Raw genomic sequence first — 12,635 nt, forward strand, 5'->3', positions numbered from 1 at the left:
TTAATTACCGCATCCAAATGTCATTTTCTTCATTTGCAAAATAAATACAAAGTCTTTGCTTTGCCTTCCAGGATCAGTCATGGCTTACTCATGCCTCCTTATTAAAACCTAGTTTCCATATGACTAGTTTTCTTTGACTCTTCTAACTCAGCTCTTACTATTTCTTCTCAGTGTCAGCAACCTTCTCAAATATGGGACTTCCTCAGTGTTTACTCACCATATTTTCTCTCATCATTCTCTCTATATGTATTAAGCAATTAGGTAAATGGCCTCATTTTATTGTATTTTCTGCTGATGGCTCACAGACTATATGTGGTAATTAAGTTCGGTATTCAACTGCCATGGGCCACTTCAAATCCACGATGTACCCAAATCACAATGGCCCCTTCCTCCCTCACTAACCTATTTCTATCTGTATCAGTTATCAGTTGCCACTACCATAAAACCTCAGTGACAAACAAGACAGTGGTATTTATCATGGACGTGCCTGGGGAACATTGGTGTTGCTAGGTGATGCATATTCTTGGGAGCAGGAGCTCTGTCTGCCTGATGGGTCTGCTGATTTTTATTAGGTTTGCTCTTACACTTGGGGTTGTACTTCTTTGTTAAATGGCTTTTGGGGGAAATAAACTCTTAAGTCCTCTTAAACAAGGGATATGTATTCATGGAGTTCCTTGTCTTAGCATTTCTGAAAAAGGAAAACTAAACTGTCCTATGTGAAGCTAAGCATACTCTGATGCAGGCTACCCAAGTAAACAGTAAAAGGGAAAGAAGGAAGGCTCTGGTGAGCTGCTAAAGCCCTCAACAATTACCATTATTATCCCTACTGTACAAAGGGTTACACTGAAGTTCAGAGATATTAAATAGGAAAGGCAACAAACTGTGGAATCCTAACTGAACTTATGAATATTTTATCCTGTGGTTTGCAAGTTTCATTTTATTTGCTAGATCAATAAACATATGAGGTATATCTTTTTAATAATATAAATAGATCTAAGGTTTAGTCAATAAAAATAGAAGTTGGTAAGAATGTTATATCTAGCAAAACCTTTTTTCAAATTGAGAGATAAATATATTTCAAAACAAGTGGAGGGCTGGAGAGATGGCTCAGAGGTTAAGGGCACTGACTACTCTTCCAGAGGTCCCGAGTTCAATTCCCAGAAATCACATGGTGGCTCACAAAACAAGCACAAACTAAGGCAGAGCAAGACCACCAGCCCACTATTCCAGAATATATTTAAAGGAGTATTATGTAAAGAAAAGGAAGAAAGGCAGTCTTGATAATGAGAACATAGAGAAGAATAAATTTCCAAGGAGGAATGGCTAAGCAAAGGAATCCATCATGGTCAGCCCAATAAACTAGTAGCCATCTGGTACTAATCGGAGGGAAAGTACAGACAATTATCCAACTAGCCATAAAAAATAACCAACAAAATTATAGGAATTAGTAAACAACTATCTATAATAACCGACCTCAATTTACCAGTAAAAGAACATGGGCTATCTGCCTGATTTAAAAAAACAGACGCAGCTTTCTGCTGTTTTCAAGAAAAACACTTTACTGGTAAGGACACCCACACTAAGGGTCAAAAAACAGAAGATGATCTACCCAGCAAACAGAAACTGAAAAGATATTGGCATATCTATTCTGGTACATGATAAAGTAGACTTTGAGCCAAAATTATCAAGAAAAAGTGAAGAAGACCACAACATATTAACAGAAGGAAAAATACATGATAAGCCAAAATTATCAAGAAAATGTGAAGAAGACCACAACATATTAACAGAAGGAAAAATACATGATAAAGACAAAATAGGTACATATACGTCAAACATTGAGGCTTCTATAATGGGCATAAAATGTCAGGTAAGTACAGCTACAGCCATTGTGAATTATTTAAATCTTTCTATATAAGTCATCTGAACTAAAAATCAACATAGTTCGAGTAAATATAAGTTAAATTATATCAAAGATCAAAGGGACTTAACAGATCCATAGAGAAGAGTCCATCCAAGAGATACTGAACACACATTCTTCTAAGCAACTTATCAAATCTTCACTAAAACAGCCCATATCCTAAGACACAAACTAAGTCTTACCAAATACAAAAGAATCAAAGTAATCAAGAGCTAACAAATAATAAAATATATATAGATTACAGAAATACATGGAAATTAAACTGTGCAGCTCTGAATGATGAGTGAGTCGGTAGAGAAACCAGAGAAGGACTGAAAACTGCTTGAGTTGACCGGTGCTGTTTTGAATAATAAAGGGCCCCTAGGCTCAGGCACTTATGCACTTGCCCCCCATTCAGGAGTTTAGGGGAGGAGGTATGGCCAAGCTGGAGGAAGCAAGTCACTGAGGGCAGGATTTGAGACCTAATAGCATCTCCCCACAGTTTACTCTCTGCTTCTACTTTTTGGTTGAGGATGATACTTCTCAGCTTCCTGTCCTACTTACCTGGTGTCACTCCTCATAGCTATTACAGGCTCTCCCTCTGGAACTGTAATCCAAAATAAACTCTTCTTCTGTAAGTTGCCTCGGGTCCTGATATTTTATTATAGAAAAGTAGCTAATACAGAAGTGAAAATAAAAGCACAGCTTACCAGACCCTTTGGGGTACAGCTAAGGCAGCTAAGAGGAATATTTATAATGAATAGCTACATAAAACAACTTAAAATATCTGAAATAAATAAATTAATGATGCATCTCAATGTCCTTGAAAAATAAAGAACAATCTAAACTTAAAAGCAGCAGATGGCAGGAAATAATAAAGATCATGACATAAATGAAGTTGAAAAGAAAACTCTTACAAAACTACTTACAAAACTGGCTCTTTGAAAAAATAAATAACATTGACAGATTCTTAGCCAAATTAACATCATCAACAACAACAGTGATATGGGCTAGCAAGATAGCTCACAAGTAAAGGTGCTTCCTGCCGAACATGACAACTTGAATTCAATCTTCAGAAATTGAATAGTGAAAAGAGGGAGTAGATTCTTGTAAGTTTTCTACAGACCTATACAATGGGAGATCAGTGTAGACACATACACTTTCACAAATAAATAAAAACCATGAGAGGATACATAAATCAACAATAAAAAGGGGGAAATTACTACATAAAGCAATAAAATATGGGTTATCATTAAGGAGTACTTTGAAATCCATATGCCAAGAAACTGGAATATCTAAAAGAAATAAATTTCTAGATATAGATGACCTATCAAATTTAAAGTAAGGGCAGATATAAAGTATAAACATCCATAATCATCACCAAGATTAAAGCAGCAATAAAGAAAACTTTCCACACATATAATAGAGGACTTCTGCTGGGTCTGTGTTCATCCAAAGATGACACACCTAACTCTCAAGAGACCGGAGGCACCAGGGAGTTTAGAGGTGGGGTCAGGGGTAGGAAAATCCACATGGAGACTGGAGGAGGAGAGGAGGTATGGTATGTGGAACAGTTGGAGAGTGGACAGGGGTTAGCAGGGTGTGGAATAAAATATGGAATGTATAAAAATAATAAGCAACAACAACAAAATACAACCAATGATAACCAACCAACCAAAAGCACTAAGGTTCCTCAAGCTGCTCCAAAAATACAAACAGAAAGAATGCTACCAATTGTTTTCTAGAAAGCCAGCATCATGAGGATGTCAACAAGGAACAAAGAGAATTTCTGACCAAGATCCCTGAGGAATATAGGTACCAAAACTCTCAATAAAGTTCTATCAAACTGAATTAAAAAACACATTAAAATGATATGTGATGACCAAGTTCACTCCACTGCAAGGACATGCAAATACATAGCACAATACATGCAAATTGTTAAGTATAACTCAGCATATAAGTAGATCTAAGGAAAGAAAACCACAAGTTCACCTCAGTCAATGCACAAAATGATTTATCAAAGTTCAAATAAATAGCAACAATTCATAATAAAATCTCCAACAAAATTAGTAATAGAAGCTATATACAACAGCATAATGAATCTATATATTTATATTAGATAAACATATAGTCAACATTATATTAAGTAAGAAAAAAACTGAGAGCATTTACTCTAAACTCTCTAGCAAGAATGGCTACTCTTTCCATTCTTTAAAATCCTTTTCAATTTTAAAATATTTTTATTTTTAATCACACACACACACACACACACACACACACACACACCTATATGTGAGTTTGTGCAGACAGGAGGTAGGTACACTATTCATGAAATCCAAAAGGCATGGATTCCATGAAGCTAGAGTTACAAATAGTTGTGAGCTATCTGACATGGGTTCTGGGACCTGCACATTGGTCCTCTGCAAGAGCAGTATGCTCTGTGAACTGCAGAGCTGTCCCTCTTGTTCGCATACCTGCTCTACATAGTGCTCAGTCTTAGCTACAACAGTAATGAGAGAGAGAGAGAAAGAGAAAAAGAGAAACTGGAAAGGGAGAAGTCAGATTATCCTTATTTGTAAATAACATGATCTAATACATCTAAAAGTACCTAAAGATTCTATCAGAAAACTGATACGTACTTCCAGCAAAATAGCAAGGCAATAAAAAAAAATCATTATACAATGAATAGTACCTTTTTAACTATAACAAATGCACCAAAAAGATATCAAAGGCAAAAATTTTATTCACAATAGCTTAAAAATACCTAGGAACACATTCCTCTTGCCAATGGACAAAGAAACACCGTGTTTGTGGTGGTGTTCTTATTGTCAGTCAGGGGCAGAGCAGGAGGCAGTACTTTGTTCATCCTTGCTTGATGCCAGGCTTGGCGGCCAAAGCTGTTTTATACCTAGGACTCATAAAAATCAAATCAAATCAAACCCATGCAGTGCAGTGCAGAAGGAGGAAGATAAACAGAATTCAGGTGCCATGCCACCCACAGACCTGCCCTCCTGTGCATGGCACAGGCAGGACATAGACACCTGCTTGCTGACTTGCCATGCAATGTGACTGGAGGATACTGCCCAGGGCACCACCAGCCACACGGCTAGCCTGCAGCTGCTGCCACAATATGTGAGTACGTGGTGATCAGATGTGAGAAAAAGGTAAGTAAAGCAGCTTGAACATTGCGAAGAAAGATGGGCTTGGAGACTTGAGGGTGGGAAGAAGTAGCCTGCTGTAAGTGGCCAGCCCTATCACTGTAGCCATGGTGAGATCCCAGCTCCAGCTGACTCTGAGGGATATGTCTGAGTCCTTGCCTATGCAATGACAGGGGTCAGCGTCCATGTCCATGGCTCATATTTCCATTAGAGAACATGGGGATGGCCCTGGTCTGCGTACCAGCAACCACCAGATGTCCAGGACTGTGTAGAACTAGTGCTGGACCTCACTAGATGCAACACTCAGGAGACCTGGCCCCATCTCTCACTGCTGACAGCAATCAGAAGTGTGGGTGCTGCATCTCTCTTGGCAACATAGTAGAGTAGTGCTGGCCCTGGTTGAAGGGAGGAGACGTGGGTGAGTCAGCCCTGAGAACAAGAACAAGGAGGAGCTGGCCCTGCCACTCATCTACCTTGAGGAGGCATGGGGGTGTGGGTGATGCCCTCCCCTCCACTGCCCCACACCACCTCTGGCAGCGGGGAAATGAGAGCAGGTGAGCTAATCTTATCCCTTGCCAACTGCCGCCCCCAGGAGAGTAGGCCCTGTACCGCACCTGAGCAACAGAGTGGAGCTGGCCCTGAAGGCAGTGTGAGAGTGGATGAACTGACTTAACCCTCACAGGCTGCAGTCCTTGGGAGAATGGGCCCTGTGCTTTTACCAGGCAGCACAGAAAAGCTGGCTCTGGAGGCATGGGTGTGGGTGAGCTGGCTCAAGGGAAAGAGAGCAGGAAGGCGACCGTGCCTCCTGCTGATGACTGCACTGCACTGGGTGGCCTAGCTAGAGCAGTACTGGAGAACTTGCTCTAGTAGTGTGGAGAAGGGAGAACCCGTAGGCTGACCAGCTCAGCTACCACCCAGGCCCAGATCCAGGGCTCTGAGGCAGCTCACCCAGGCACCTGTGAACAGGCAGGACAGGTGAAGGAAATGAGAGCAGAACAGCAGTCCTACTGTTCCAAAGCTGCAGGAGCTCCATGACACGAAGCAACAACAGGATAACTAGGAGGAGTCCCCATGAGAAATCAGTATTGATGCTGTTACAGAAGCCAGAAATTTCAAACCAGACCAATGTCCCACTACAATGAACATTTGCAAGCGAAGACAGAGGGATATATTGTGGGACACACTGTGATACACTCCAGCATCCAGGATGACATGTTTTCCATACTTCGGTTTGGTGTGTATGTGTGTGTGTGTGTGTGTGTGATTTTGGGGAGGATATTGCAAGGGCATAGGGAAGATATGAGGGGACACTGAGATGAGCAGGCCTGGGGTGCATGATGTGAAACTCACAAAGAATCAATAAAAAGTTTAAAAAATTTAAATACCTAGAAATAAACCTAGAAAACAAAGTAAAATAATCCTACAGTGAAAACCCAGCCCTGGGATAGGATTGGGGCAAAGACAGGCAAATCTCTGGAGCTGGCCAACTAGACAGCTTAGCCAAGTTGGTGACCTCCACATTTCTTGAGAGACTGTCTTAGTCAGGGTTTCTATTCCTGCACAAGCATCATGACCTGAAGCAAGTTGGGGAGGAAAGGGTTTATTCAGCTTACACTTCTGCATTGCTGTTCATCACAAAAGGAAGTCAGGACTGGAACTCAAGCAGGTCAGGAAGCAGGAGCTGATGCAGAGGCCATGGAGGGATGTTTCTTACTGGCTTGCTTCCCCTGGCTTGCTCAGCCTGCTCTCTTATAGAACCCAAGAGCACCAGCCCAAAGGTGGAACCACCCACAAGGGGCCCTCCCCACTTGATCACTAGTTGAGAAAATGCCTCACAGTTGGATCTCATGGAGCCACTTCCCCAACTGAAGCTCCTGTCTCTGTGATGACTCCAGCCTGTGTCAAGTTGACACACAAAACCAGCCAGTACAATTTACCCCTTGTCAACTTGACACACAAACACATCACTATTAAGCCTCAACCCTTACTTTCTTATTCATCCCCAAGATCTAAATTACTTTAAAAGTCCCACAGTCTTTACACATTAAAAGTTCAATCACTTCAAAATGTCCAATATCTTTAAAATTCAAAGTCTTTTAAAAATTCAAAGTCTCTCAACTGTGGGCTCCACTAAAATGCTTTCTTCCTTCAAGAGGGAAACATATCACGGCACAGTCACAACAAAAGCAAAACTCAAACTCCAATGGTTCAATGTCTGGGATCCAACTCATGATCTTTTGGGTTCCTCCAAGGGCGTGGGTCGCTTCTCCCGCTCTGCCCTTTGTAGCACACAGTTTGTCTTCTAGGCTCCAGCTGCCTGTACTCCACTGTTGCTGCTGTTCTTGGTGGTCATCGCATGGTACTAGCATCTCCAAAACACTGCTACCTTCCACTGTAATTAGGCTTCACCAATAGCCTCTCATAGGCTCTCTTCATGGTGACAAGCCTCTGCTCCTATGCAAGACCCCTTCAAGTCCTGGGCCATCAATTGCAACTGAGGCTGCACCTTCACCAATGACCTTCTGTGGCCTCTTACTGTGCCAAGAGCCTCAACTGCTCTTCATGACCCCTTCATGCCTTCAAAACCAGAACCATCTGGGTGACTCTTACACAGTACCAAGTCCAGCCACAGCACAAAATACAACTGTGGCTATCTCTGAAACACAGCCTCGGTGCTCTCAGAAAACACTTCTCAGAAGATTTCATCTCAGTGATGCTGGTCTCTTCTTAATCACCGCTAATTTCTTAGCTCCAGCTAACTGGCATCAATAGTCCCAGTAACACAAAGGTTCGATTTAGTGGTCCTGGCATCTTGTTCCTCACAGCTGATTCTTCAGCCCCAGCTAACCAAAACCACAGAATCTTCACAATCGAAACATGGCCCTGATAAGAGTCTTTAATCTTTCCTTTGAAATTTCACAAGCCAGGCCTCCATCTTTTGCACTGTTCTTTTTTTTTTTTTTTTTTTACATTGCAAATGATTTCCCCTTTTCTGGGTCCCCACTCCCCGCAAGTCCCATAAACCCTCTTCTGTCCCCCTATTCTTCCATCTACCCCTTCCCACTTCCCTGTTCTGGAATTCCTCTATACTGTTGCACTGAGTCTTTCCAGAACCGGGGCCCACTCCTCCATTCTTTTTGGACATCATTTAATTTGTGGATTATGTCCTGGGTATTCAAAGTTTCTAGGCTAATATCCACTTATCAGTGAGTGCATACCATGATTGATCTTTTGAGACTGGGTTACCTCACTTAGTATGATGTTCTCCAGCTCCATCCATTTGTCTAAGAATTTCATGAATTCATTTTCGGCAGCGGCGGCGGCGGCGGCGGCAGCGGCAGCGGCGGCGGCGGCAGCGGCAGCGGCGGCAGTGGCTGCTCCAGCTGAAGGGCCATCAGCAGTGGAACCAAGGTGTCACAGGGACCAGTTAGGCCCTGCGCCCACGACCACTGACCTTCGCTGACCAGCCGGGCAGCAAGCAGCTGCAGTTGTGCGGTGCCTTTCCTGCACGGAGGCCACTTCAGAACTCGGCCTCCCACCAGTCAGGAGAGGCGCATCCATCTTGGTTCCGTACTCCACGGATCGGACTGAGGTACACAAACATAATCCGAGGCCAACACCGCGGTGGTCTGAGCCCGACGGGCGTTGGCCTGCACCCAGGCCCTGGGCGGGTCGGGGGGCCATCGGGGTGCCAACCCAGGCAGGAGGTTTTTTTGCACAGGCCTGCGAGCGCGCCGCCGCCATTTTGCCTGCAGGACTACAGAGAGCTCAGGCGGGCAGACCTGTAACAGGCATAGCCTAAGGCTAACAAAGCGGGGGTCCAGGCCCCAAAAGGCACAGGACTGACCCCAAGAACTGGGCGGCTTGGTGGGCCATCTGTGAGTCAACCCGCCCAGGTGATTGTTAGCAAAGCAGACTCTCCCGGCGCTTTCAGGGAGCGCGGGCGCGCACGCCCGCCATCCTAGTCACCTGGCAGACCCAATTAACAGTCATAGCCCTAGGGGAACTTTGCTCGGACCTTGGCCTCCCAGGCTTTTGCCTGGACTCAGGGACTGGGCGGCCAGGCTAACCTTGTGTGCGACAGCCCGGTTGGTGGATCGGCTGCCCAGCGGAGTGAGCAGAACACAGGGGAGGTCACAGTAGCATACACGGTCTGCACTCCCTGGGAGTGCACACGGGCTCCATCTGCTCCACAGACACAATCTGGGGCAAGGCCTTAGGCAGAAGCCCTTGGCTCTACTCTCTCCGCTTCCGGATCCAGATCAGTCTGGGCAGCAGCATTACATCTCCAAGTCCTGCAAGTGGCTAGCTGGGCTTCCGGGCGGCCAGCTGGGAGAAGTCAGTGTGCTCCAGTGAATCCAGCGGGCCCCAGCGGGAGCCTTCGGGTGCCTGCTTTGGGATCGGAACAGCCTGGGCAGCAGCACACTGTCTACAAGCAGTGCAGGAGGTAAGCTGTGCACCAGAGGCCAACTGGGAAGGGGCAGCTTGCACTGGTGAGTCCAGCACTGAGAAGATAAACTAACACCAGTGAGAACTAGATGGCAAAAGGCAAACGCAGGAACGTCACTAACAGAAATCAAGGCAATATGGCAACATCTGAACCCAATTCTCCTCTACCAACATGTCCTGGATACCCCAGCACACCAGTAAAACAAGATTTGGATTTAAAATCACTGGTCATGATGCTGGTACAGGAACACATGAAGGTCATACATAAAGAAATTCAGGAGAAAATGGATCAAAAGTTAGAAGCCCTTGCAAGGGAAACACAAAAATCATTGAAAGAAATCCAGGAGAATACAAAAGCCAACAAGGAGGAAATGCAAAAAACACTTAAAGAAATACAGGAGAACTTTGCTCAACAGGCTGAGGTCATGAAAGACGAAACACAAAAATCTCTTAAAGAAATACAGGAGAACTTTGGTCAACAGGCTGAGCTCATGAAAGAGGAAACACAAAAATCTCTTAAAGAATTACAGGAAAACACAAACATGCAAGTGAAGGAGCTAAGCAAAACCATCCAGGATCTAAAATCAGAAGTAGAAACAACTAAGAAAACTCAAAGGGAGACAACTTTGGAGATAGAAAGCCTTGGGAAGAAATCAGGGGACAGAGATGCAAATATCAACAACAGAATACAAGAGATAGAAGAAAGAATCTCAGATGCTGAAGATTCCATAGAAACCATGGACTCAACAGTTAAAGAAAATGCAAAATGCAAAAAGCTTGTAACCCAAAATATCCAGGAAATCCAGGACACAATGAGAAGACCAAACCTAAGGATTATAGGCATAGATGAGAGTGAAGATTTACAACTTAAAGGGCCAGCAAACATCTTCAATAAAATTATGGAAGAAAACTTCCCTAACCTAAAGAGAGAGATGCCCATGAATATACAAGAAGCCTACAGAACTCCAAACAGACTGGACCAGAGCAGAAATACTTCCCGTCACATAATAATCAAAACACCAAATGTTCTAAACAAAGAAAGAATACTAAAGGCAGTAAGAGAAAAAGGCCAAGTAACATATAAAGGAAGACCTATCAGAATCACAGCAGACTTTTCACCTGAGACTATGAAGGCTAGAAGGTCCTGGGCAGATCTCATGCAGACTCTAAGAGAACACAAATGCCAACCAAAACTACTATATCCAGCAAAACTCTCAATCACCATAGATGGAGAAACTAAGATATTTCATGACAAAACCAAGTTTACCCAATATCTATCCACAAACCCGGCCCTAAAAAGGATAATAGGAGGACAACACCAATACAAGGAGGGAAACTTCACCCTGGAAAAAGCAAGATAGTAACCTTTCATCAAACCCAAAAGAAGTTAAGCATTCAAATTTAAAAAATAACGTCAAAAATGATAGGAAGTAACAATCACTATTCCTTAATATCTCTTAACATCAATGGACTTAATGCCCCAATAAAAAGACACAGACTAACTGAATGGATACGTAAACAGGACCCTACATTTTGCTGCTTACAGGAAACACACCTCAGGGTCAAAGACAAACACTACCTTAGAGTAAAAGGCTGGAAGACAATTTTACAAGCAAATGGTCTCAGGAAACAAGCTGGAGTAGCCATTTTAATATCAGATAAAATTGACTTTCAACCCAAAGTCATCAAAAGAGACCCTGAGGGACACTTCTTGCTGGTCGAAGGAAAAATACAAAAAGAAGAACTGTCAATCCTGAACATCTATGCCCCAAATGCAAGGGCACCCTCTTTCGTAAAAGAAACTTTATTAAAACTAAAAGCACACATTGCACCTAACACAATAATTGTGGGTGACTTCAACACTGCACTTTCCTCAATGGACCGATCAGGAAAACAGAAACTAAACAGGGACACAATGAAACTAATTGAAGCTTTGGACCAATTAGATTTAACAGATATATATAGAACATTCTATCCTAAAACAAAGGAATATACCTTTTTCTCAGCACCTCATGGTACCTTCTCCAAAATCGACCATATAATTGGTCACAAGACAGACCTCAACAAATATAAGAAGATCGAACTAATCCCATGCCTCCTATCTGATCACTATGGAGTAAAAGTGGTCTTCAATAGCAACAGAAACAACAGAAAGCCCACATACACGTGGAAACTGAACAATACTCTACTCAATGATACCTTGGTCAAGGAAGAAATAAAGAAAGAAATTAAAGACTTTTTAGAACACAATGAAAATGAAAACACAACATACCCAAACCTATGGGACACAATGAAAGCAGTGCTAAGAGGAAAACTCATAGCCCTGAGTGCCTCCAAAAAGAAAATGGAGAGAGCATACATTACCAGCTTAATGACACACCTGAAAGCCTTAGAACAAAAAGAAGCTATTTCGCCCAGGAGGAGTAGAAGGCAGGAAATCATCAAACTCAGGGCCGAAATCAATCAAGTAGAAACAAAGAGAACCATACAAAAAATCAACAATACCAGGAGCTGGTTCTTTGAGAAAATCAACAAGATAGATAAACCCTTAGCCAGAATGACCAAAGGGCACAGAGAAAGTATCCAAATTAACAAACTTAGAAATGAAAAGGGAGATATAACAACGGAAACTGAGGAAATCCAAAAAATCATCAGATCCTACTACAAGAGCCTATACTCAACACAACTGGAGAGTCTGGAGGAAATGGACAATTTCCTTGACAGATACCAAATACCAAAATTAAATCAGGACCAACTAGACCATCTAAACAGTCCCATAATGCCTAAAGAAATAGAAGGAGTCATAGAAAGTCTTCCAACCAAAAAAAGCACAGGACCAGATGGCTTCAGTGCAGAATTCTACCAGACCTTCAAAGAAGAGTTAACACCAATACTCTTCAAACTATTCCACAAAATAGAAACAGAAGGAACACTACCCAATTCCTTCTACGAAGCCACAATTACGCTGATACCAAAGCCACACAAAGATCCAACAAAGAAAGAGAACTTCAGACCAATTTCCCTTATGAACATCGATGCAAAAATACTCAATAAAATTCTTGCCAACCGAATCCAAGAACACATCAAAACGATCATCCACCATGATCAAGTAGGCTTTATCCCGGGAATGC

General features: G+C 42.8%; 1 protein-coding gene and 1 non-coding gene across 3 annotated transcripts in view; one reads left to right on the forward strand and one right to left on the reverse strand.

Annotated features, from left to right (window-relative positions):
• The window catches only part of Ccdc122 (coiled-coil domain containing 122), a 71,144-nt gene that overhangs the window by 32,639 nt on the left and 25,870 nt on the right, over positions 1 to 12,635 (reverse strand). The gene's annotated exons all lie outside the window — the stretch shown is intronic.
• Positions 4,674 to 4,818, forward strand: LOC127691740 (small nucleolar RNA SNORA48). Its single transcript, XR_007979337.1, has one exon. It is a non-coding gene; the product is annotated as a small nucleolar RNA SNORA48 (small nucleolar RNA).

Source organism: Apodemus sylvaticus, chromosome 8 (assembly GCF_947179515.1).
Source record: "Apodemus sylvaticus chromosome 8, mApoSyl1.1, whole genome shotgun sequence".
Taxonomy (NCBI): Eukaryota; Metazoa; Chordata; class Mammalia; order Rodentia; family Muridae; genus Apodemus; species Apodemus sylvaticus.